General features: G+C 46.3%; 1 protein-coding gene across 3 annotated transcripts in view; it reads left to right on the top strand.

Annotated features, from left to right (window-relative positions):
* Positions 1-26,710, top strand: part of tiam2a (TIAM Rac1 associated GEF 2a) — a 187,982-nt gene that overhangs the window by 86,992 nt on the left and 74,280 nt on the right. The window contains exon 1 of one of the 3 annotated variants that reach the window (XM_063184480.1): positions 22,390-23,261. The exons of the other annotated variants lie outside the window; for them this stretch is intronic. The gene's annotated coding sequence lies outside the window, so the exon portion shown is untranslated. Of the gene's footprint in view, positions 1-22,389; positions 23,262-26,710 lie in introns of those variants that run through there. 3 annotated transcript variants of the gene reach the window in all.

Below are 26,710 nucleotides of genomic sequence, written 5' to 3'. Positions count from 1 at the left end.
GGCTTTACCGACACAGTGTTGGGCCTGAACCAAGGCGCAGTCAAATAGACATGAAGTATTCGTTCCTCCTCTCTCTCTCTATCTCTCTCTCTCTCTCTCTCTCTGTCCTGTCTTCCATGTCTTCTGCTTCTCCCTCTCACTCATTCCCGCCCTCTTTCTCTCTCTCTCTCTCTCTCTCTCTCCTGTCTCTCAGCTATTGATGGGATTTGCATCACTGTGGCATTAGGCCCAACCAGGGGTTTGTTAGTGATGTCCCCTCTGCCTCACCACCATGCAAACATCAGCACAGTTGGGTTCCACAGATCCTGTTAAGGGAACCTTGCCTCCTCAAACCTCGTGGATGTCCAGCAACCTCTTTCGGAGTACACACTACAGTCAATCATGCAGTGCTAATTCACCTCATAGAGAGTATCTGGGATCATATACACTCTTGAAGATGTGGAAATGACTCTGGGTGTTGAAATAAGACTGGCTGCGCATTCGTACTATGTGCCATTTCGTCTCAGTCAGTCTCCTTCTCTCCACTAGTATGATCTTTGCAGGCAGCAGTAGCCGAGTGCTTGTTCCGTTCTCCCTTCATTCTATGCAGTTCACAACTCACTGTGAAGCGCTCATCTCTCACGTCCACAATCTGTGCGTTTTTCCCCATATAAGGGGAGCCCTGCTGGGAATAACCATGAGGTGGTAATATCTTGGAGCGATGGAGGCCATTACAGTCTGTTTATAGAGGTACACACACACACACACACACACACACACACACACACACACACACACACACACACACACACACACACACACACACACACACACACACACACACACACAAAGAAAGCACTTCTACAGCTCTGCAGTCACTCTCCGGAGAGCCCTGTCTACTTCAGACTGATTGCTGACAGAGCACAGCAGCTAGCTAGGTCCATTCGCATGGATTTCTTTTACTAAATGCAGAGCTATAGATATTAATCATTTTCCATGGTAATAAAGATTAAAAGATCTTTGTTTTCCACGTGACAGCGGCGCAAAAACCTGCTTTATTGACCACTAATGGAAACACATGGCCTGTTTATTTTTACCCCTTCTGCGCCTCAAATTATATTTGGCTTATTGAAGCCGTGGCCAGGCAGTGTCACATCTGTGCTGTGCTGCTCTGTGAGAGAGAGGGCGAGGGCAGAGACGTCTGGAGCCAGCTATAAAAAGCAGGTGAGGTAAGAAGGGCGTTGAAAGCTTCCTGGAGGAGGCTTAGCTCTTGTCCAGCGAGCAGCACACTGGACAAGTCAGAGAGTTGGCAGAATGAGTGAGTGACTTTGTGAAGTAGTAGGCTGCTTCCTGTGTGAGTGCTCTGGCAAGGACAGGAGTGGACGAGGCCCAACCACAGCCTCCCAAAGGCCAACACAAAAGTCATCCACTCCACTCTTCACCAAAATGGTGGAAAATGTGCACTGTTCACTGTTCGTTCCGGGGTGGCAACTGGCGAGAGTGTGGTTGCATGACTAACTCTGAAGTATTGTGAGCCAGTGAACCGTTTCATTGGCCAGCTATGACAACATGTACCTTTCTGTGTCCGGCCTCGACGCGTCGCACCTCTTGCGAACACAAAAGGCCGCCGCCCCGTTCATTAGGCGAGATGAGATGTCGCAACAGCCGAGCAGATGGGCGCGTGGATTATTCATGTTCGCTGGGTTGACACCCCTAAATGGCGACAAATTAAAGCCTTTCAGAAGATTAATGCTGTCACTCAAACGGAACTTGTGTTCTTCCATGTCACGTCCCAAGGTTTGCTCGTGCGGCCTGATGGGGAAAATGAAGATTAAACGGCGGGGAGAGCTGAAGCGATGTTGCAAATGAGCTAACCTATTAGAGAGGGGCTCTTTGGTCATGAATGTAGAACACATTGGGGAGTGTCTGCCCTCTACATGTGTATGCCTTCCCCCTGGAGACTGACCTTACAGAACAAGCACTATGAAAGGACCTTACACTTGATCTAACTTATATGTGCAACAGCTGTTTAGCTGTATTGTTGGTTTGCTGCTACACTCAGTTTTTTCAGGGGAGAGGGTGTGTGTGTGCGTGTGTGTTTGCTTGTGTGTGTGTGTGTGTGTGTGTGTGTTTGGGGGGGGGGGGGGGGGGGGGGGGGGAGAGAGATTGTGTGAGCAGAGTCTGTAGAGTGCTGTATGTTATGCTACAATTATGCACCGTGAAAGTATCCCACCGCTTAAGCAAACAAAGATTGCAAACAGTTATCCGTCGTGAACCGTTGGATTGCTTTCAAACACAATAGCGTGTCGTGCACCCTTCCCCCTTTTTAAAAAATAGTCTGAATTGCGCGGTGCGCACAGTGTGTATCGCGGAGAGCTCATTTATCAGTCTACCACAGGCCGAGGTAGTGCAGAGTGACAGGTCCGCTGGTTCACATGCGGGTTGCCTTTGTTTTCGCGTGCTCCACATTTCCAAATCTCTGGCACAAAACCAACAAATTAAAGAATGGAAAGCTTGTTTTTCCTCCCGAGGAATAACTATTTCATTGTTGGTGACCCCATTTTTGTGGGTCTGTGCTTTCATGTGTACTGTATAAGAATATACATACACATTTCTCTTTCTGTCCCCTTTTTGACCCATTTGAAAGGCCAGAAAGCATGTGTTTGGCCTGGTGCTTAAGGGTGCGGCTGTGCCCTCATCCACAGGTCTCCTTGCTGAGTCTGTCAGTGCAGTGGAATTAATATCTCAGTAGTAAATCATTAGTAACAACTCACATTTTTACATTCACAAAGTCCTTAACCATCACTAAAACCAAATTGAATGTATCTGTTAAAAGACTGATTTCTTATTGACTGATTTCCCAGTTTTCTTATACATGTGTCCTCCTACCAGAGTAACTTCTGTGCAGTGCTGCTAGATAGATCAGACAGGTGAAATCCAGACTCCCTGAAGAAAAGACGCACACTTGTTCTTGTCCGTTTCTGGTGCTGTTCTTTGTGTGTGCTTCTCTTGTGTGCCTCTCTTCAAACGGGAGGCAGCTGTTTCTGATTTCTGTTTTTTTGCGACTTCACCCAACCAGGGTAGATGGACGTACACACACATGGCACACACACACACACACACACACACACACACACACACACACACACACACACACACACACACACACACACACACACGCACTAATAGTAATTGTGATTGATCTGTCCAGTGTGGCTCCAGATACCATTTGGCCAGGGCAGCCCTCCTTCTGGTTGAGGGGGCTGAGATTGGAACAGCAAACACAGCTTTTGGTGCAGTGGAGTGGTGGGGACTGGGAGTCATGGAGACACTGGTGTAGTGTCACTGGCTCTTGGACGAGCCATGTAGCGCAGCCAGCCAGCGCGTGTCATGTGCTTTGTTATTAGGTGTGATGGATGCAGAGGATACAGTCTAATCTGACCACCAGGCCCCTGGATGCTGCTGCCTTCAATTGGTCTATCGGCTTTTGAGGTTTGAGGGTTTTTTGTGTGGTTTCTTTTCCATAGACTGGGGAGGGGCTGTTTGAGAGTTAAACAAAAATAATGCTGTAGATGTTTCGCAAAGAATCTTTCATAGAACTGAAATGGTTTGATTCTCCCTTCTGGCATGTCATTTTCTGTGTGTAGAGAATGACTGATTGTATGGGGTATGTGCTAAATGGATGATGAATTCTCTTTCTGATAACCTCTAATTCTTAAAGAATCTCCTATAAAATCGATTGTGTCAGACTCTCCTTCATAACATGTAATTGTCGTCGTACTGTAGTATAGCTGCAGGCAATGACTGATGGAACAACAAGCACGAGATGCTGAATGATGAATTTTCTTTCTGATAACCTCTGTTGCACATTTCGCAACGTCAGCAGACAAAGATTTATGGAGTCGCCGTTCCTGGGTTCAGTTGTTGTTGCTGCTGCTGCTGCTGCACGTTTAATTAGCTGTCTCCTGTCTATGCACTCTGCAACCCCCCCATATCGGCAATGACAGCTTTGATTACGAGAAGCATCAGGAGCCACTAAAGCTGAAAGCAATTAATTCTTTGAAGGCATTTGGTCATGCCCAGATGAAGAGCTTTAACGAAGCCTGAAGCTCTGAAAAGAAAGAAAAACAATTGTGGTTAGTTGGCATGGACGAGCTGGATGAGGAGAGAGGCATCTGTCTGCTTGACTAAGCACAATGTGGTTCTCTGCGGAGAGGGGTCTTTTAGACCTCATCCACAGTGCTCTTGTCTTGAAACACACTAAACCTTGAAAACCTCCATCTTCTTCTTTTCCGACTAATTGCTCTTCAGTAGTTCAACGTAAACACTACGTATATCTCATTTCATTTCAGCAAAATTAAGTGCGGTTGAACTAACACGACCTGCAAATCTGTATCTTTGGAATCAGCTTTGGATCTGGTGTACTGAATGAGTCTTTTAGATTGTTCATCAGTCATTGGGCTGTCCTGGCATGAGCACTGAAGAGTCCCATAGCACAGCTACTAATTCCACATCCAATAACAGTGGATGGGTCGCTGCCCTTTTTTGTGTGCCTCGGACACGCTGCCTGCCAGGAGAAACACTGTGCCATGGGCCAGGGGCTTTGGATCCGGCCCGCCAGCAGCGTTACATAAGCATGATTTACCCCGGACTGTTGGCACTGCCGACCACAAAAGGCATGCCGGGCAGGCCGCGCATACCATACATCCCCAGCAGTCATCTGTGTTTATTTTTTTATTCAAGATTGCCTGCTCCAGATACTCTACCGCAGTGCAGTTCGTTTCCCCTGCTCCTTTGCTGGCGTAGGGTTTTGCAACAATGGAGGGAAGGTTTGTTTCTGGGATTTTTCTCCTTGGTTAGGCCCGTGGAGCGAGCTACCGTGCGATCCCTCTGAGCCTCCGTAGGGTTCAGGGCAATGAGAGAGAGAGGGGCTCGTGTTCGAACAGTTTGTACACAGGGAGTGTTTGTCTAGCTAACACGGATTGTGTCCAACATCTATTGAGGCAGGAAGGGGTAGGGTGCTGTCCCTGAGCATACCTTTCAACAAAATTCAACCGGGCAAATATTGTGGTTGGCAGACAGTTGTTTCCTGCTGTTAGCGGTTGGCTAAAGTGGAGGGAGGCCGACCAACCCGGCTCTGACTGTTTCTACTCCTGTGTGCTTCACCGGTAGTGGATAAATCACAATATAAAACCCATTTCACCCCACGCCTGTGTTATTCTATGCGCACACCATGGTCGTGGCATAATAGAATGGCCTGCTGTAACACCATGAACTGAAAAGACCTGCCGAAATGTATCCGATATTTACTTGGGGGCTCTAAAGCGATTGGCTAATTGTCACAGTAGGATTCCATTGACTCGTTGATCGTGTCGTGTGACAGCTAGTGACGGCAGGAGAGGTGAACTTGGACAGGCCAGGCCAGCCACATGGTCTCCTGCCTGCCTGCCCTGAACGTCTATTCTTAGATGTTGACATTCATCCGTCACTCGAGAAGCTTCCTGCTCTAAGCTGTCCCCTGCTGCTGGATGCTTGAGCTGTTGAACTGTTAAATAATGGTGTTAAAGGTGGTACTGACCGAGGCAGGCGCTAGCCAAGTCTAGACCTTCCATGCTTACGATTAAACAATGGTGTTAAAGGTAGTACTGACAGAGGCAGGCACTAGCCTAGCCTAGCCCCCCATGTTTACTGTTAAATAATTGCGTCAAAGGTAGTACCGACCGATGCTAGCCTAGGCCCCCCATGTTTACTGTTAAAATAATAGCGTCAATGGTAGTACCGATTGACACCGGTGCTAGCCTAGGCCCCCCATGTTTACTGAAATAATAGTGTTAAAGTTAGTACCGACCGACACCGGTGCTAGCCTAGGCCCCCCATGTTTACTGTTAAATAATGGCATCGAAGATAGTACCGACCGAGACATGCAATAGCCTAGGCCCCCCATGTTTACTGCCTTATCCACTCTTACGCATGCTAGCCAGACCCCAACCCCAACCCCAACCCCATCCCCATCCCCCTTCCCAACTTCACGCTTTGCTTTTGCATTTAAGACCCAAACCACCAAATGCTTGGCTGGGTGGATGGCTGACTAGTCCAGTCTTCTAGTCTGACCCCTTCCCCCCCTCCATCATTTTGGGTCGCCAGTGTCTCGCCTCGAGTGTCTCGAAGTGTTGGAGTGAGGTAATCGTTGCCTTCTGGTCGGGCTGTATTTGTGGGGGGGTCTGTGGGTGGCCGGGTGGCCGCTATGCGTTCGTGTTACCCCCAAGGATTAGTGGCTCCGGGTCACTTCTCTCAATCCTAGCATGCCTCTCTCTCTCTCTCTCTCTCTCTCTCTCTCTCTCTCTCTCTCTCTCTCTCTCTCTCTCTCTCTCCACGCTCAACAGGCTCTTTGTTGGCCTGCCCCAGATGGGCCACCAGAGAGGAGGTGAAGGAGCCAGGAGAGGGGATGAGAGGACAGGAGGGAGGGAGTGAGGGAGAGGGGGGGGTGGCAGCAGAACTCGTTTAAATCCGCGCCTCTCTGGGGAGGGAGGATTTGAGTCACATATCCTGTGTGCTGTGCAGTGCAACAACTGGCGACCAGTGTGTGTGTGTGTGTGTGTGTGTGTGTGTGTGTGTGTGTGTGTGTGTGTGTGTGTGTGTGTGTGTGTGTGTGTGTGTGTGTGTGTGTGTGTGTGTGTGTGTGTGTGTGCGCGCGCGCATGCTTTTTAGTGTGAGTGTGTGCGTATATGCATTTTTGTGTGTAAGTGTGTGTGCATGCTTGTTAGTGCGTGTGTGTGCATGCTTGTTAGTGTGTGTGTGTGTGCATGCTTGTTAGTGTGTGTGTGTCTGTGAAGAGCGTATGTATTCGCTGCTGTACAACATTACCCTGGAGCAGTATTCCCAGTAGACTGTATGGGGGGTCGGCCATCGCATGTCATGGTGGGATGCTCACCATGCTGCCTCACATTCCACTCTCTTAACAATAAGCCCGTTGAGCCTGTCGAGTGTCCTCTCCTACAGTCTCTCTGGGATGGTAGCTTTAACATTTACGCTCCATGCACACAGTGTCTAACAGATGTGTATTTATATGCGCATTATAAGATCAGTGGCAGTATCGGATTCATTGATCGATGCTAGAAGGACACTGCAGTATAGTGTGGTGAGTTGCTGATAGCAGCCGTATTGCTGGGTGATCCCTCTCATGCAATTATAGTACCCCATAATTTCCAGAACAGTAATAATAATAGCATTGCAATAGTCTTCAATATCTACATTTTAAAATTACCGTTAGTAATTCTATAACATGCAACGAATGCGTTGCAGCTGGATGGGGTGTAGCAGATTTCAGAATGATAGCCGTTTGAATGTCATTGGATTTTTCCAATTTCTCAATTTCAAACTCAACCAAATGATTTTGTCAACAAGTGCCTTGTGATCAGACATTGAGACATTGTGATCAGCATCAGCGTTCTCTTATCTAGTCTTACCTACCTTATCTTTATTATCTTCTCTATTTCCCAACCCTAATCCAAGGCCTTTTAATAGGAGGACGTGTTAGGTAAAAGCAGAAGTTCCAGATGACTTAAAAAAAACAGCTTGGAAACGATCACACCCATTTCTGTGACTAATACAGTCCGTCTGTCTTTCTTGAAAACTGTCCCATGGTGTTAGGTCATAGAGTGTCTTGTGTTATGGGTGTGGAAAAGCTGTAGCAGAGAGAAGCCTGATGTGTTCACGTCTATTTCGCTGTATTTTATGTCACTCGATTTTCCACACTGCAGCACGCTCCTCTACGATGACAGGAGAGTTGTCTTTTTTCTTTTACAAATAGAGGCTTGGATTTATCACGTCCCGTCCACTGGGAAATCATGTTAGGCAAGGAAATATCGAGATGATTATTATTCTTATCCGCACACAGTTTTTCTGGAGCCCGCTTAATTTTTAACGACCGCAGTCGGGCGGGGAAGGGGTGATTTTCAACATGAGGGATGTCTCCTTTTCCAGTAAAAAAAAACCTTAATGGTGGCGGCGGGTGAAAGCCATCATTGAAGCCTGTGGTCAGGGGGTGCTGCTGACAGCTTTGGCCAGGCCTGGGACAAAGTCATCTGAAAGGGCCCCCCACCCAATATGTGTAATGCAATTAGGACCTATTTCTGGGGCCCCCTTTGTCTTTAGGCCTGGGAAAGCTGGCCCGTTTGCCTGGGACAACTGACACTGTCTGCGTCCCTGTCTGTGGTCTCCTACACGCTCGTGGAGCTGCAAGCAGCACGCCAATCTGGAAACTTGTGGCCTTTGTCAAATAACGATATTTTACACTGTAGAGAAACTCCACATCTGCATTCTTCCTCATCTCATAATAACGGCGTTGAGAAAAGCCATGGACTACTTTGTCCTCCATGTCGGCTCTATAAAGACCCCTAATGTGGTGCTAAAGTCTGACCGCAGCCAATCAGCGAGCTGTTTGTTCCTAGCTGCCACCTCAGTAACTTCCAATCTGATTGGTTAATGACCCCAATATTACTGCGCTCTCTCTTGCGCGCTCTCTCTCTCTCTCTCGCTCCCTTGCTCTCTCTCTTTCTCTCACACATACATACACACATGCTCGTCGTACACACACACGCACACACACACACACACACACACACACACACACACACGCACACTGCATCCCTCTCTATTAGTGTCTGGTGGTGGGGGAGCTGATGGTCTGCAGAGCACTGCTTGGCTGTTATGAGGCTCCTTGACATAAACTGGAACACACACATGCACACACACACGCACACACACACACACGCACACACACGCATAGAAATGCAGCCCAGGGCTGGAGGCATCTTGTGAATCGCAGGGCTGCCATACTCTGGCATGTCTCTAGAGGAGATGCCAGTGGGGCAGGCTGGCTGTGTGTGCGTGTGTATTGAGTGAGGAAGTGGGATGTCAGGCTTGGCACAGAGTGGGCTAATTGAGCTGCTGCCACAGGCATTTCTCATGGATATCCCCAACTTGGATAATGACAGCACTTTAACAAGATCTCCCCCCCCCCCTCTCACATACACACGAACACCCACACGCGCACACACACACACGAACATGTATGTGTACACATGCATTCCAACCCTATACACCAGACAAGGCGCCCTGTGCCTACGAGCAGACTTTCTCATTCTCAGACATGGTATGGAGCATCCTGTGCCCAGGCTGTATTCAATTACTCACCATTACGATACACTTAGTAGTAGGCACGCACCTTACACCAGTCACTCGGAGCGTCATTTGGGGGCTCATGCCGAGAGCCAGGTACGTCATTTAGCCAGCCAAGTCTGGATTGGTAATCTGGCATACAAGGCTGACAGTCTTCAGGGGTGGATGCCGTTGGGTCAAAGACGTGCAAAATGGCATTGTCATTCAGTGTAACGGATGCCTTCTGCTGACTGTAACTGTAAAAAACATGACTCTTTTAATTTATTTATTGTTACAATTCATGAAAGCCTCGGCTGTCATCCATTCACTTGAAACAATTTAAAAATCATGTTTTTTTTTACAGTCGGCGGAAGAGGTCCGTAACACTGAATGACAAAGACGTCTTTGACCCTGTTGGGAGTTTTTTCTTATCGACTGTCCCACAATTAAGAGGGAGCCAGCCAGTTTTTTTGGTCCCAGTCCAGTCTTGCGAACAGCGCTTGTACCACACACAGCTTATGGTGGGGTCTACCCTAGGCTATCCCATCACCCATGTCTGCTGCCCGCTACCAGTGCTGATGACATCTTAGACTGGGCCCAGAACAAAGCCATTTGAGATGGACACCCACACCCACCATACAATGCAATGAGGACCAAGTTCTGGGCCCCTTTCTTCCCTGGGCCCAGGACAACTGACCTGTTAGCACCCTTTCCACCTAACCCCTGTCAACTTGTCAGAGTGCTTCTACTCTGTCTGTGTTATGTGTTTATTGTGTTATCGTGTATTGCTTTATTCGCTTTTTTCATTGATGCCGTGGTGGTTATTCGGGCTAGAGTTTTCCGGCAGTGCCGTTAAATCCTTCCCTTCCCTTCTTGCTTCTTTCCTGTAATTATCACGAGACGCCTCTGACTCGGTGGCGAAGCGCTGAGTTGGTGGTGGCAGAGCCTCGATTAGTTTTTTATGTGTTATTGTGTGTGTGTGTGTGTGTGTGTGTGTGTGTGTGTGTGTGTGTGTGTGTGTGTGTGTGTGTGTGTGTGTGTGTGTGTGTGTGTGTGTGTGTGTCAGTCTGGAGACGAAGAGTCTGATGGGAGAGAGTTGAGGGTGGCATTGCAGGCTGCGTAGTGATCATGTGGGATCGAGAGCTGAGAATGTTTGTTTTACTCTGCCCACACTAAAGCTGTATTCCACTCTGTAGGATTTTCTCTCTGGGATCTCTACCCTCAATAAACATCTCTCACTCTGTTATTGGGGCACTCCAGGGCAGACCAAGCTGTGGTGTTAGGGGGCCTAGAAACTAGCTTCCACTGTCACTCACACCAAGCCTCTAGATCGGCCGGGGGTCACCAATGTGCTGCCTGTAGTCCTCCAGGAGCTTCTAAGATGTTCGCCAAGAACGAGGGACTACAAGTGGGTTTTCTCAAAATGTTTTTTCTCGCTCACAGGTCTGGATTATCCATAAGGGCCAGCGGCACAGTGCCCAAGGGCACCAACTATTTTTGACCAGTGAGGGGGCACCACAAGACACAAACTTAACAAATAAGTTACTGCTTATAAAAGGGGGTGAGGTATAGTGAGGTATAGTGCCCGGGGGCACCACACGGTCCTGCTCGCTCGTGTTTGATTTTGAACAAGCAAGTTCCCTTGGTACAAATTCTCACTTTTCTCCTCACCTTACCTAGAAAGGTTCACAACCACTGCTCTAGATAGACCTTGGTCTGCCATACTACCCTTACAAGCAGGCATCTATGACCTGGCTTTGTCTATCTACTTTAAAGACTACAACCAGTCAGACCACCGATTCAGATGCAGACACTGACTTCTATACTATAGAAGTCAGTGGATGCAGATATTAGAATGGGTTATTCACTGGATCCACATTTATCTGGACCAGGGGAGTGCTTCTTGATGAGTTCGTTGCAATTTCTCATTGGCAACCAGCTAAATTGCTAAGTGCGTAGTTAGCAACAGTGTTTTCGAGAAATGTAATCCAGGAAGACCTGGGGTTAGGTGGGTTGGCCAAACTGACATGCTGTAAACTCAAAACTTAATGTACTTTACACTCAGGCTGTGTGGGTGTGCCCAGGATATCGGGAAAATTGGATTCATTTGATTTGTTGTTGAGCGGTGGCAGAAGCGTTAATTATTTTCACTGTAGCATTAACAACAGTGCCGGAGCAGGAGGAGGAGGAGGAAGGGGTCAATAGAGGACCAGAGGGCGTTTGTGGCAGTTGTGAGCAACTGCCTCCGGGGTGCAATATCCAGAGGCTATATCTCAAGACAGGTTGTCTTGTGGTGGTGGTGCTATGCTGAAGGTGCAAGAGCAACGGCGCAGCACCTCCTGGTCCTTTCACCACCAGCCGCAGCTTAACCTCCGTTGACCTCCATGAACACAGGCATCTGTCAGACCTGCCCTCACTTTCTTTCAGGATGTACTGGCCTTATTCCCCCAGGCCCCCTGGGCAGCACTCCTCTGGGCTCCTCTCTGCTCTTTCTTCAGATTAATGGCTGTCAAGAAGCACTACACAGTAATGCCTGGGTGTTGTTCGACGCGAAACAAAACTAGGTCATACTGTCTGAATTGTTTATAATAACGAGGATTTTTTCCCCTGTATTTTGGAACTTTTATTTTTATTCAAACAGGATAGTTCAGAAGGAGATGGAGAAACAGTGGGAGAGGGAGAGATGGGTAAGGGTTGGGAAAAAATAACCCAGGCCGTATTCAAATCCATAGGCAATGTTGTCTGCGTATGGCACGTGCATATTTAGTGCCCTGCGCCACAGCATCTCAAGAATGAGGAATCTGATGCAAATCTGATCTCTGTATTGTATTGTGAAGCCTGTATCCTCGTTTTCCCCCTTGTGTGGACTTTTGATTGAGTCAATGGCAGTGTTGGGAGAACTGAGTTGCTTTCATTTGCATCCACGTCTTTTTGGATGGAGCTGAACTCTTGGCACCCAGCGAGTTCATTTGAGTTTTGTTTTTCCAAGTCTTGCATCAGTTTTAGTGCACTTGGCACCGAACAGCTTTCTCCCACAGCTGTTGTAGTTTTTCGCGCTGATTTACTAGACTGGAGTAACACGTCTTCCTCTCCCACATGGCAATTTAGCAGTTAGCTCGTCTCCTCCTTTCTACCTACTCTCTACCGTCTTCGTCGCCATGTAGTTTTGCCATTTATAACATCCAGCAGCAAAGGATGCATTTTGAATGAACAAGCATTATCTTCGCTTTGTTTTGAAGAAAACCATATATTTTTTACGGCTGGATCTGGATTGCCTGTCCAGATTCTTTGTACTGAGTCTCGCAGTGTAGGCCCTTGCCTTGTCTTCCCCACTAAAGCAGCACATGAGTTTGTAAAGAGCAGTACTGTTTTCGTTCAGAAGCAAGCACAGGGTTTTCCCACTGGATGTGAAGACAGTGTGTGTAACACTTTTACAGTATGAAGGCCCAAATACTTGAAGCAGCACATGGTGATATATTACAACCAGCGCCCACGCTGTGTTGCATTGAATAAACTCAGACAATCCATTGACCTCTCTAAGCTCTCCGTGAATGCAGCACATAAACAAATAGTTTGGGCTTGTATTTAAATGAACCAAACAGCATTCTTTTATTACTTTTTGTCCTGATGTTGATAGTGGTACTAGCTGCACTTGCACAGCAAAACATACAGTGTTAATTCAACACATCTGCCTCTTTTCCACTACCGGTTTTCTGGTCGGCCTACAGCTTGACACAGCGCATCTCAGCTGCCACTTCTTGCTTCATGATTAAGCTGTGTCGTAGCTATTCGAAAAGCAAAAAGTGGCGGCTGAGTCGCGCTGTGTCGACCTGTAGACCTTTCAGAAAAACGGCAGTGGAAAAGAGGCATTAGAGGTACCAAATAGGCTATGTTAAATCGACTCCCCAAGTGTTGAATTATTGCAGTCGCTCTGTACTGTATACACGGCCCTCCCTGCATGGGGCTGGGAGCCCCTCTCTCTCTCTCTCTCTCTCTCTCTCTCTCTCTCTCTCTCTCTCTCTCTCTCTCTCTCTCTCTCTCTCTCGCTGACACACATTTGAGGAATCTGGGTTGCCCCGGACGGCGCTCTCAAAGCAGCTGCTGGATACCTGAGTAAGGCCACCAGGCATGTACACCCCATCTCCTGGGACCAGAGCCTGCTGCTGTTAGAGTCTCTCTCTCTCGTAGAGCTATCTCTATCTCTCTCGTTCTCTCTCTATCTCTATCTCTCTCTAGTAGAGCTATCTCTATCTCTCCCTCTCTCTCACTCTCTCTCTCTCTATCTCTGTCTCACTCTATCCCTGTGTTTTTCTCTCTCTCTCTCTCTCTCTCTCTCTCTCTCTCTCTGTCTCTCTCTCTCTCTCTTTCTCTCTCTCTCAAGACCTTGGTAATCTGTGCTGTACAATCTCCTTGACATCTATTATTTGAGCATATGCCCTTTTGCAAACTGTAGCAGCTACTGTGTCACTCTTTGTTTATTTCTTGCACCTGATCAAACACAGGCAGTTGTAGTAGTGACTGAATTTGTATATATTATTTCTCAACTGCTCCTATCTCGGTTTACTTTGCTGTGGTGTGAACAGGGTACGTGTTTAGAGTGGGGTTGTATTACAATGGTGCTGTGAGGCTCGCTTCAACCAGAAGTAGCCGGTCAGCAGTTTTTATTTCTCCTCCTCTCCTTTTTTTTTTGCTTCCCCCGCCACCGATTCTTCTGGCCCTTTGCCAGACGCACTTCATCATAAATATGGTCACGTTGCTGATCGAGTGAAATCTCCCAGACCCCTGTGCCCTCCGCTCCACACCACAGCAGCCCAACCTCCGCCTCTATAACTTATGCCCCCACTTCAGGGCCGCTTACAGCTTTGGCCGGGGCCAGGACAAAATCTTACAAAAGGGCCCCTCCACCCAATAGATACAATTAAGTGAGGAGTACCCAATTTTAGCCCCCTGCTTTCCCTGGGCCCGGGACAACTGACCCGTTTCTCCCACCCTGTCGGCTTCCCTGCTCCATATAGCACCTCACCTCAGCCACGAGTGCTGAGCAGTTCCTATGCAGCAGCTGAGGAGGTGTGATAAGATTTAAAGTCCATAAATTAAAGGACACCAGCTTTAGACTCAGCCCCAGCAACCCCCCCCCCCCCCCTCCCGCCGCTGGCATGGTTCAGTGGCTCCATTGCTTTAAGAAAGTGCAATTATAAAAAGTTCAACCCTTGCAAAGTGCAGTGCCATGCATAAGGACTTCACATTACATTTACATCACACAAAAAACTTTCAGCCCTAGCTGCAGGAGAACTGAGGAGGTTCAAGCGGCATCTTGGAGTCTAAAAATAAGAGAGGAAGGGAGTGACCTTGCCCTGCTGTGTAACACTCTCTAAACTATGGTCACTTCATGGCGTAGCTTGCCAGAAGCGGCCGGCAGAGAGCTATTTTATACCTCCTCCATCCTTATTTTATAACTCTTGTCTGTTCTCTGTACTCTTTTCCGCCGTTCTTTCTTTACCTTTCCTATCCTTTCCGGGCGACTTGGAGTCATTTTATCACTCCATCCTTATTTTATCCCGCTTGTGTCTGTTCTCCCATCTATTTCCCTCCCTTCTTTCCTTTCATATTCTTTTCATATCCTTTCTTTTATTTTATTTTCTTTTCTTTTCTTTTCTTTTCCTTCCTTGTCTGAGTATAATGTGCACGTCTGCACACACGGCCAGGTGCCTCCCATCCTCCGCTGCTGCTGTCTAAACAGTGCTAAACCCCGGAGCCAAAGATGAGTCTTAATTCATGGTTTATTTGGAGACCCTAGCAATTAGACTGTTTACCCAAAATGGCTGACTCCTAACCTTCGGCTCAATGAAACCCGATGCCCTTCGTATGTTGTCCGTTCACAATATGAAGTCGACTCGTCAGACAACAGCTAGCCAAATGGATGGGTGTGTGTCTGTGTTGTATCAGTTTAAATTTAAACATTGTAAAGATGGCAAAGAAGATCCAAAAGATGTCGAATTTAATGTATGTTATAGCACCTCACAAAAATGAAAAAACATGAAGTCTCAGCCAATAGGCACTACACAACCAACAGCTTTGTTTTTTTAGCACTAATAAAGTATTAGAAGTACATTACAGCAATGCTATTAAGCATGTCTTGGGCTTATCGCCTCTGAATTTGGGCAGTCCAGAAAGCAAACCGAATGCATTAAACTGTATAATGAATGTGTGTGCGTGCGTGTGGGTGTGCGTGTGCGTGCATATGTGTGTGTGTGCATTTGCGTGTCTGTGTATTTGCGTGTCTGTGTGTGTGGATGCTTGATGTTGCTGGAGTGCAGGTGTCCTTGGGGATGCATCTAAAAGCAGGCATCTTAGTGTGTTTGCATGGTCAGCATGAGAAGATTCTTTGACTCCATCTGCACCTTTGGCCCAGTTTGAGATTCTCATTTACTTTATTTCAATACATGTTCAAATAAATCTTTATATCCATCCATCCATCCATCTCTGATTGTTGGGGCTGATTCACCTGCACAAGATAGCACTGCAGGAACGCTTTGAGCAGAGGTCCAGATGGAGTTATACAGTATGACCAGGCGGTGTGTTAAAAATAGCCTTATTCATTGCTGGCTGGCTCATTGCTTTGCAGTTTTTCGTGCCCCCTGGCTGTAGAGCAGGGGTGTCAAACATACGGCCCGCGGGCCGCATCCGGCCCGCGGGAGGGTTCCATCCGGCCCGGATGTAAAAAAAAAAAAAAAATTTTTTTTTTTTTTTTTTTTTTTTTTTTTTTTTTTTTTTTTTTTTTTTTTTTTTTTTTTTAAATTAAATAACCGAAATGCGCAATTACGGCCATCGGGGCAAAATCGAAACCTGCATGACATTAACCCAATGGTCCCTCTGTTACACTGTATATATGTAGTAAAGTGCACCTCACACTTCTATTATAAATAGTGAATTTGTACTGTAACAGGCATTTCATAAAGCTCATATATTATAGACCTCATATATAGAGATAAAATGTTAATACTTCTTATTCGTATTGTATTGGTATTGGTTGTAATTAAATAATAAATATAATAGGATTTGTATTGGTTCCTATTAAGCTCAAACTGGAAACGGGATGTTAGAATGCGTGAAAATGCAGGAAATTACATATAAGAAATACAAAATGTTCTGGGGGAACACCCCCACACCCCCTGCCAAAGTGAACTGTCCCATATTTAATTAATTGATGGTTGGCAATGAATGAATGAAGTCAAGGAAATTTTGCATAGGATTATCAGTATTGCATTGCTTTCTACATATTCAACACACTTAAAACGTGATAGTACTGAACACTAATCCTCTGCTTTACGTTTTTTTTTTTTTTTTTTTTTGCGATGATGTCACTAATGCGGCCCACTTGAGGTCCACATGGGTTGTATGCGGCCCCCGGACCAAAATGAGTTTGACACCCCTGGCTGTAGAGTGTACAGAGTATTTTGGATAAGACCATTTGGCCAGGCTTGGGGCAAAGTCATCTGGAACACCCGGAAACAAAGTAATGTTCTGGATCCCCCATCTTCCTTGGCCACAGCATATGGTTCGCTGATGTGGCGTGGCACCAGTTAGCCTGTGATTAGCATTACTGCCAAGGTGCCAGTGGACATCCCAGATACAGGAGGTGTTATTCAATAAGTCCTGCCCCCTATTTTATTTGACCAATCACAGACCCATCTGGTCCTAATTGGCTTCTATCATCAGGTTGGCTAATTGGCTTGTACCATCAGGTCATCAGATCATGACCTATGATCGAAGTAGATTGGCTAAATAGGGCAATGTCCTGTGGCAATTAGATCATACAGGTAGAAAGAAAGGGCAATAGAAAACTTCCACTCCCTCCTTTTCCTTGCTTACTCTCAGGATGTCTATCTGCGTCAATGACCGTGTTCGTGTGCGCAGAACCTACCTCAGCTGCAGTGCTCAGCGTATGACCGAAGGTTGTGGGAAATCTCTACCTGTCACCACCGGGGTATTTTAGGTTTTAAAGGGATACTGTGTGAGATTTTTAGTTGTTTATTTCCAGAATTCATGCTGCCCATTCACTAATGTTACCTTTTTATGAATACTTACCACCAGCATCAAATTCATTCAAGTTTTCATTATGACTGGAAAAATTGCACTTTTCATACATGAAAAGGGGGATCTTCTCCATGGTCCGCCATTTTAAATTGCCAAAAATAAGCCATTTTTAGCTGCAAAAATGACTGTACTTGGACCATACTAGAAAATATTTGTTTAATACTTTGTAAACCTTCATGTAAAGATCAAATTTGGCAATAGGCAGCCCAATTTCAATAAGCAGCATAGTTGCAGTACCTATTTAGACCATTTCCTGCATAGTGTCCCTTTAAGACTCCCTCACGTTTACTGCATTGAACGAATTCTCATAGATAATAATGGAGGCCTTTGTGGGTTATGGTTGTAATCTTGGTGGTTTTGAGGTCATTCGTACACATACATACACAGTAAATTACACACGCTTTCTCACAGACACACAGGCATCTTTGTATATGTGGTGTTGACTCAGCAATGCGGCGGCCTCGATCATGCTTTATCCGGGATTTGTGGGCTTACGTGTGTGTGTATACATTTGTATGGAAACTGTAGTTAATTATTCCCTGCCCTCGGTTTGATCAGGTAAACCTATTTTGCGTGATGGATTGACTGGATGACGGGTCGGGGGTTGTTTGCATGCGATCAGCTTATGGGGGCTGATGGATGAGCAGGCTGGTTGCTGTTATTTCTCACGTCCGTGTTTTGTGGGTTTTTTCCGTGTCACCGGCGCCACCAGAAGACTAAAGGGCGTGAGCAATAACGACGTGATTTTATTAATCACCACCGGCCCCCGTGCCGTTGCCCGATGTGACGGATTACCCTGCGCCAGGAACGAGACAGGCCGAGCAGACCTGATTCAATTTAAAAGCAGATAACGCGGTTTAGGCCCCTACTCCATATGTGTCGCATCTGACACCATCCTACAGGGAGGACTTGCTATGTGCGCTATAGGATAGGGCAGTGAATTAGGGGTGAAAGTCGACCCATATGTACATAGCAAATGTTGTGCTAATTGGAACTTTAGGTCACAGGGAGATGTGTTTTATGTGCTATAAGCTAGGGCACCTAATTAGGGGTGAACCCCATATATACGTGGGAAAGGTGAAGGCAATTGGAACTATAGAAACACTAACTGTCATAGAGCTGGGAGACAGAAATGTCTGAGCAGAGTGGGACGGTGGGACCGCATTATAAATATCCGCTCTTGTGTCATGTCAACAAATGGCTTTGGACTCCCATCGTGATATGCACATTACAAGTCACAGTTGACAGGTCCAGTTGTTCATGTCAAAGTAAAACCGCATAGTGTTTCAGTAGTATTTCCGCCGTGCACCGTGCTACTCGGAGGGGGATGGGGCACACAGAGAATGTGTGGTGAGATATTTACCAGGTAGCAAATATAGACTGTAGACAAAATATTTTAGGTTAGAGGCTGGTTAAGAGAATTGTTTTGGCTGGCATACTGTGTAGAGTCTGTAGATACTATACTGTTTTTTTCAAGTCCACAGTTGTCCATCAAAGCTCTAGTGGCTGTGTTAGATGTCACATTCTTGAGTGATGGCACACACACACACACACACACACACACACACACACACACACACACACACACACACACACACACACACACACACACACACACACACACACACACACACACACACACACACACACACACACACACACACATAAAGTACACACACACATAAAGTACACACACACATAAAGTACACACACACACACACATAAAGTACACACACACATAAAGTACACACTCACATACAGGTACCTTTGCATCACCAAAGTCTCGGTGAAATGCAGAGTGACATCTCCCCCAAAGGATGTGAACACTCACGTTCCATAGAACATGACATTCACAGCAGTTTACCCACGTTACTGCTACACTCTTCTTTTTTCCCCCCACCTTAACATCTCTGTCAGTGGGAAGGCAGAGGCTCTTTTTTGGTGTGGGTTGATCCCAAGAGTACCTCTGACACTGAAGCGTACCTGCAGGGTCTTTCATCAAACTACCACCACCCCACCCCCTTTTTATTTGAAGATGTTGATTCCCACGTCAAACTCACATCTCCCGTCTGATGCGCACCTGGTGCTTGTAGGGATAAGAGGGAAGCCTGACAGCTCGTAACTATGTGGAAGATATATTTTTTCATCCCGAGTTGAGTTTGATAGTGTGCTCATGTCATGTCAGTTAAAATGTCTGTTTCATGCTTTGTATTGTTGAGGAGCGTAATGAGCGCCACACACAGGTTGAACCAAACCGCCACCGCGGGTGAACAAGATAACAATTTGTGCTAGCCTAGCGAGCCAGACCCGTACAGCAGTCGCTAGGGGCGTCTAGATTTCTAGGCTAAACTTGTGCATGAATTTGGATTTGAATAGAAAAACACAGCAGTGTTTCTTCTTGATGTACAAAAGTGAGCCTATATGACATTTTCCTTAATATCGATACATCTTGTAGATCTGTAGATTGTAATGCAGGTGACACTGCAGAGACACTCAATTCTTTAAACCTCTGAGGGTGCTGGCCCAAAATGTTAAATTCAATGTTTCAAGAAGGCTGCACCTTGCATACCAGTGTTTTTTATTGCACAAACGTTTAATGCAGGTGAACAATTTGGATTTGAAAAGGAAAGAACAGAAATGGGTCTTCTGAAGATGTAAAAAAAGCACATTATATGTCTATTAAGATGCACTGTATCTATGTCTGTATATAGATGTACGTATATTTATGTAAAATATCAAAGGGCTCTAACTGTAACAAGTAATTAGTCTTGTCTAAAGATTAACACTACTGTCAAGCATTCTAGCAATACATAACTCACTATGTAGTCCTGTATTGTAGTGCAGTCCAGCCCTCTTGTTGATGATTACATGGTCTGCACACCAAGCTCCTTTGCCTCACGTGTGCTGAGTGACAGTGTAGTTATTGAGTCATAATTAAGTATCAGCAGGGCGCCGTCGAGAACAAAAATAGAAGAATGTACCTTTTTTTCCTGACACGATGGTCTTTATACCCCTTGGTGCACTGGTGCCCTGAGACAAAGGAAAGAAAAGGGGGGTGGGGAAGGGGGGGGGGAATAGAGTCATGCCCTATGACCCATGAGCTTAGGGAGTCAGATGTGTCTACATTCCAGCCCTGTATCTGGCTGCCTGTTCCCCTTTCTTCATAGCTCTCTCTCCATCACTGTCTCTTTCCATCTTTTTTCTCTTTCTGTATTCCTCCTTTCCTCTCCACACTCGCTCTATCCTACCCGGTACCTTCTCTCCCTCTTCTCTGTTTCTATCTCTCTCTGTCTCTCTATCTGTCTTCCCTTCTCTCTCCTGTCCTCTTTTTGCTTCTCTATCTTCCTCCCCTCCCCTCTCTTCTCATACCCTCCCACCCATTCCTGTCTGCTTATGTTTTAATCGTGAGCTGATTGTCTCTCTGGAGGCCTCTGCTATCACCAGCTGTGTTCTCATGGGGGACACATTAATAGGCTGAATTACGGCAGCTAATGAAGGGCCCGCGTTTCCCAGTTTAGACAGCCCAGCCTGCGCGAAATCTGTGTTGTTTGGAACATAAAAGTTGAAAAGTTATAAAGTTACTCCCAGACAGCCTGTTATTTCTGAACAGGCCTGTGTCGCTGCCCAGTCTGTGCTGGCTGCAATTGGACACACACACACACACACACACACACACACACACACACACACACACACACACACACACACACACACACACACACACACACACACACACACACACACACACACACTGGATCAAATTTCCAGATATTTAAACAAAAACAAGGGTTTTCTTCTCTCTCTCTTTCCCCCTCAGGAAAAGCGGTATCCATATTGGCTAAGAATCAGAAGATCCACTTGTCTGACTGCTCCGGTAGTCAGACCACCCTCTCCCCAGAGACCAGAAGGTGGTCTTATATTCCTCTGTCTCAGCCATCGCCATTCTTTCCCTTCTGCAGTAGACATCGTTGTTAGAAAGAGAAAGAGTGAAACGGATCCCCCTGATTGTGTGTCGCTTTGTTGCGCAACGACACGAAGGTCCGGTTTGAAATAACTATTTAATCATTTTGTAACAGTAAAAGTGAAAGCAGAGTCGTGTGGACTGCCCCATATAAATAGTTTTTTGTCTTTACTTATTTATTTGGAGGTGATCGTCACTGACTGTACAAACTATAGACGAAGTACAGGAGGCAGGCTGGCTGCCTCCGGCCTACAGTGAGTGGTCCATAAATTATTCAGGATATGGTTGAAGCAAATGGACAGATCTTTAAATACAGCTCAATCTGTTACGCAATGGTTTTCAATTATTCAAAAACAAAACATTTTTCAAATAGGACAAGATATGAAAAAATGGATAGCTTTTCAGATCCCATTTTCCCAGCGGAGCTATTGCTGTGTTACGACGACCAGACATTATTTAACTGAAACAAAGGCGACTCCCTCTATGGGGCTTAATTACATACTAATCTTTCATATTCATTCGTTAGAGCCAATTGAAACCATAGACAGACTCTTATTATGTCACTTCTGTCTCACAGACATCATTGGTTACTGCCATTCTTGCAGTGTGTTGTGTTAAAATGTAGACGTTAAACGTTTTTGACATGAATGGGAATTAGCAAAGAAGTCTCAAACATGCAATGGTGAAAAAGCACAGTCTCCCTCACATAAAGGCTCTCTGCTTTGGTCCAGTCTTGGGCCAAGACGTTTTTGTGGTTGTCTGAATGTCCCCATTTGAATGTGAAGTTTCTGTTTTCAACCTCAAGCATGCGAGTCTTGGACGAACATGCACGTTTTTGTTTTGTTTTTTTGCAACAGCCCTAGATGTTTGCAACCCAGAACTCACAGGGAAAGCAAAAAGCACAACATTCGGGTCTGCACATTTTTTTTCTGATGTTAATTACTCCGAATGTGTGTGGACTTGACATTTGACTCCGTCTCCCCCCTCAACTCATTTATCAAATTTCCAAAGTGAGTCAAGTCCCTATTGCCGCCCCTGCCCTCCCAACCCTCTCCCCTTTCTCCAACTCCCCCATTTGACTCGCTTGCCTTTCTTCTCTCCTCCCTTCTTGACCCAGCCTAGTTCCCCCCTTCCCTTCCCTCTCTCCACCCCTCCATCCCTCTATCCAATCCCTCCCTTCCCCCCCCTTCTATGCCTGTCATTCCCTGGCTCTCTTGTTTCTCTCGGAGGGGCAGTCTCAACTTAACAGAGCGTGCTGTAGTGTATATGGGGGTTAGGGTGGTATGTTGGGTCAGACATAGTAGATCTGGATATAGGACACACACAGAGAGACTCCTCTCCTCAGCTTCTCTCTGCTCTCTGCTCTCCGCTACTGCTACTACTTCTGCTTCTGTTGCCTGTTGGCCAGTCACTCGTCAGCCTGTCTGGCCCCATGCTCTCCTGCCGCTCCGCTCTGGAAAACCACACAGGGTTTACTCCCTCGTCCCTCTCTCGCTGGCTACTGCCGACAAACGGAACACGGTAGGCAACGGACGAGTAGGAGAAGAAGAAGAAGGAGAAAAAAAGAATCAGTGCAGCCAGGGAGGCGAAGCTCCTAAAACAAACAAGAAAGAGGCGCAGAAAAAGGAAAAGTGACTCAGAAGGAAGGAAGGAGGAGACCGGTAGTTTCTTCTTCCTCTTTTCTTTCTTTTCCTTCTCTCCTCTCCTCCTGTTCTCTGAGCACGCGGCAGTCAGCCGGCGTCCAGCGCTGTGTGCAGAGGATTAGAAGTTGCTTAGCCGCACCAGCCCCAGCAGCGCCACCGGGGCGGGAGTTTCCACGTGTGTCTGGGTGTACATGAGTCAGGGACTGTGTGTGTATGCATATGTGTGTGTGTGTGCGCGCGCCCTTGTAGATCTGTGCGCGTTTGCTAAGTGCACACAACACACACACACACAAACACTACTTGTGGGTGTTAACTTCAAGAGAACAAGATCCAACTCCATACGAGCCACTCTGAGAGATCAGAGAGGGCTGGATTCTCTTTCGCTCTTCAAAGAGATAATAGATTAAAGCTCACGCACAGAGGTAAGCGGTATGATTTTGTTGTCCTTCACTTTTTTTCCCCCTATACCTCCTCTTTGTTGCCTATATTAATAGCTCTTTGTGGTGTACTGGAAGAAAAGTACACACAGAGCTGGCACAAAGGTGTTTTTATTTGTAGCTGCAGGTGTAGACTCGGAGACCAGACCAGACTACAACACCTGTCTGTAATCTTCGCTTTATTTACCCTGCGTTACTGTGTTTGCTTTGTCTGGAAACGTTAACATGGCTGAATATTTGCCAAAGAAGCTCTCTCTCTCTCTCTCTCTCTCTCTCTCTCTCTCTCTCTCTCTCTCTCTCTCCCTCTCCTCTCCTCTCTCTCTCTCTCCTCTCTCTCTCTCTCTCTCTCTCTCTCTCTCTCTCTCTCTCTCTCTCTCTCTCTCTCTCTCTCTCTCTCTCTCGTCTACCTTGTGTGCCACACACAGTGTTGTCTGTGTTCTTTCAGAGCACTGGCCCTTGGTACTCTAGTCTTCTAGAAGTCCCCTGCGAGCTGGCTGGCTGGCGGGTTGGCATGTTTATTTGACCGTGTTGTCGGTGTGCTGTTTATAGCCCTGTCTTTGCCAACACTTTGCCATCATGGAAACTGCCTTGATGGTGTGCCCTCAATCCTTTAAGCAACTAACCAGTACATCTAGAACTTTTCTGAAATGTCACCATGTCAAGTCAGTGTGAGTTGTCATTGAGGCCCTATAGCACTGTTGAGTGCTTTTTTTAAACTTTAAACCTAGTTGAGAGTCACAGCTTTACCAATTTACTGTCAAAAGAGCTTTGTTGAGTGTTTCGTACAGTTGTGTAGAGTTTAGTTTACTTTTGCCTGGGAGGACATGAATGAATGAGAATCCTCACAGACTAAATCATTGAGAAGTTGGAACAACTGACCAGTATGTTATTCTTGCCAGGACAGCACATCTGCGAAACACCAGATGAATCATCACGACTCTTTTCCCTTCTCTAACCATCTCGAATGAATGGACCGCAGATTTGTGCATCTTACAACCCTGTTCACCCCTCTCTCTCTCTCACTCGCCCTACTCTTTTCTCTTCACAACAACTTCCTCATACTCCCTTTATCCATTCATGAGGAGTGTGAGGCTCTTTCTCTTGGCATTTCCCAAGCAGTGGGAATGACTTCCTGTCCTCATGGCTGTGTTTCTGATGTGAAGGGAAGGCACACATGTTGTGTCCCATGGGGAGCCGATGAGGGTCAGTTAGTTGAGAGCCTCGTCCTCTCTGTTCCTTTGACTCAGAGAAGTTGGACCGACGAGCAGCCCATCTATCAGGCGGCTAAGAATAACAACAAAGTACGTCATGAGTGTTTTGGAAGAGCTCTACAAGACTGTGTTGGACATTATCCTTTCGTTGTAAATTAAAGACCCTGCTGTGCATTGGAAATCATGTATTGTGGGAAAGTGACTGTTGCAGAAGTTCAGTCTTTAATTGTGTATGTCAGCCATGACACTACTAAGAATAACAACAAAGGACATCATGAGTGTTTCAAAGGCTCTGCAGGACTGTGTTTGACATAGTTTTTTTCATCATGAATTAAAAGATGACGCTTTTGTATTGTTCCATAACTAAGTCAGATCTAGAGGCACTGTGGGAAAGAGACAATTACAGAAGTTGTTTCTATTGTTGTATGTTTTGTTGTTGTTGTTGTTCTTCTTCTTCTTCTTTTTGATGCTTAAATTCCATTGGGTTGTGTGTGTTTGTTATGGTGGGCTAAGGCTGGCTCAGCAGTGCTGTAGACATTTACCCAACGCTGCATTTCTGCTGCTTGTCTTGCTGCGTGCAGCCCATGGGGTTTAAAAATCCACCTTGCGTCGTCAATGATTTGTAGAGTGCAGAGCCATGGTTAGCTTAGCTCACATTTATGGTCAAGGGCATGCAGGCTTGACCACTCACACGTGCCTGTCTTTTTTAGCATAGAGCTATCTCTATCTCTCTCGTTCTCTCACTATCTCTATCTCTCTCATTCTCTCTCTATCTCTCTCTCTCTCTCTCTCTCTCTCTCTCTCTCTGTCTCTCTGTCTCTCATTCTCTCTATGTCTCTCATTTTCTCTCTCTCTCTCTCTCTCTCTCTCTCTCTCTCTCTCTCTCCCTCTCGCCCTCTAGCAGACTTCCCCAGGGCCCACTGTGTGTTCCCAGCCTCTGATAAGTTTAAAGTAGTAACCCAAGTGGATAGAGGGGCCAGCGGGTTTGCTGTTATTAGAATCAGCGCTAGCTTACAGTACACCAAAGGATTTACGAGAGGCTCTTACAGCAGTGAGTGGGCAAAAAACTACTTTCTATTAAGGCCACACATCTCTCAGGAATATACAAGACCTGTTCACTTTCATGCAGTCGGCACACACACCACACACCACACACTCAGCAACAGCACACCCAGCATGTGGTTGAATTTCTCTGCACGCCCTACTTCACCCAGTATCTTAATAGAATGGAATAGAATAGAATAGAAAGCCTTTATTGTCATTATACAATGTATACTGAGATTAGCTTCCCTATAAAGTGCACAGTCCTTTATAGATGAACATTGTCCAGTAAGTGTGAGTTCATTGTTGTAACAGCTTTGGGGAAGAAGCTGTTCTTCATCCTATTGGTTCTGGCTGGCAATGGCTTGTAGCGCATTAATGTACATATGTGTCCAAATACAATTCATTTTATCCATATGAAATAGAGGAAGTGTGTCTAAAAGTCTTACAGTATTCCAAATCAGGGTTTACCAAAAAGGTCCACAAACCCAAGTTGTGTTTAAACCCTCTAAAAACCAAACAGGTTTCAATCCGACTGACATAGCAGAGTAGAGTGGATCCATGCATCCAACTAAAAGAGATGAGGGTTCTTCCAGCGGTAGCGATTACGAACAACTTCCAGCAAACTTTTTTGGGGGTGCTGAGGGCGTGGCTGTGCTGCGTGCGAGCAGATGGCTCCATAGAAAAGACCAGACCAAAGTTCACCGCTGAAGTGCAAACACTGCAGAGTGTGTTGAACGGTGCGTCTTTGTAATGGCAGTGATGGACAAGGCATGTGATGGACAAGGTTGCCCTCAGTGAGGTACCCCTCCAACCCCAGCACCCCCGACGAACAAGGACCCAGCCTCTGGCAGACGGATGTCGTCTGGCACTCGGGGCAATGGTGTTGTGTGTGTGTGTGTGTGTGTGCGTGTGTGTTGTGCGTTTGTGGCCCTTCTGAATCCTTTTCACAGTTCGTGGGCCTTGGTCCTCTGAATAGCACCACTGTGTGAGAGGGGCAGTGTCTGTTTCTTTGCTGGCATTGTATATGAGAGAGCAGGCATTGTGCCGAGCCTCTATACGCCGACTGAGGCCGTGCCACAAGCTCATTTGTCTGTCCAACAAACCGTCTTTTTTCCCCTCTCCCTTGACTTGTATGCTCCCCTGTATGTATGTGCACAAAAAATGGGGCGACGAAACAAG

The sequence above is a fragment of the Engraulis encrasicolus genome, chromosome 19, assembly GCF_034702125.1.
Source record: "Engraulis encrasicolus isolate BLACKSEA-1 chromosome 19, IST_EnEncr_1.0, whole genome shotgun sequence".
Taxonomy (NCBI): domain Eukaryota; kingdom Metazoa; phylum Chordata; class Actinopteri; order Clupeiformes; family Engraulidae; genus Engraulis; species Engraulis encrasicolus.
The sequence above is the reverse complement of the archived record's forward strand: the minus strand, read 5'-3'. Positions and strand labels throughout refer to the sequence as shown.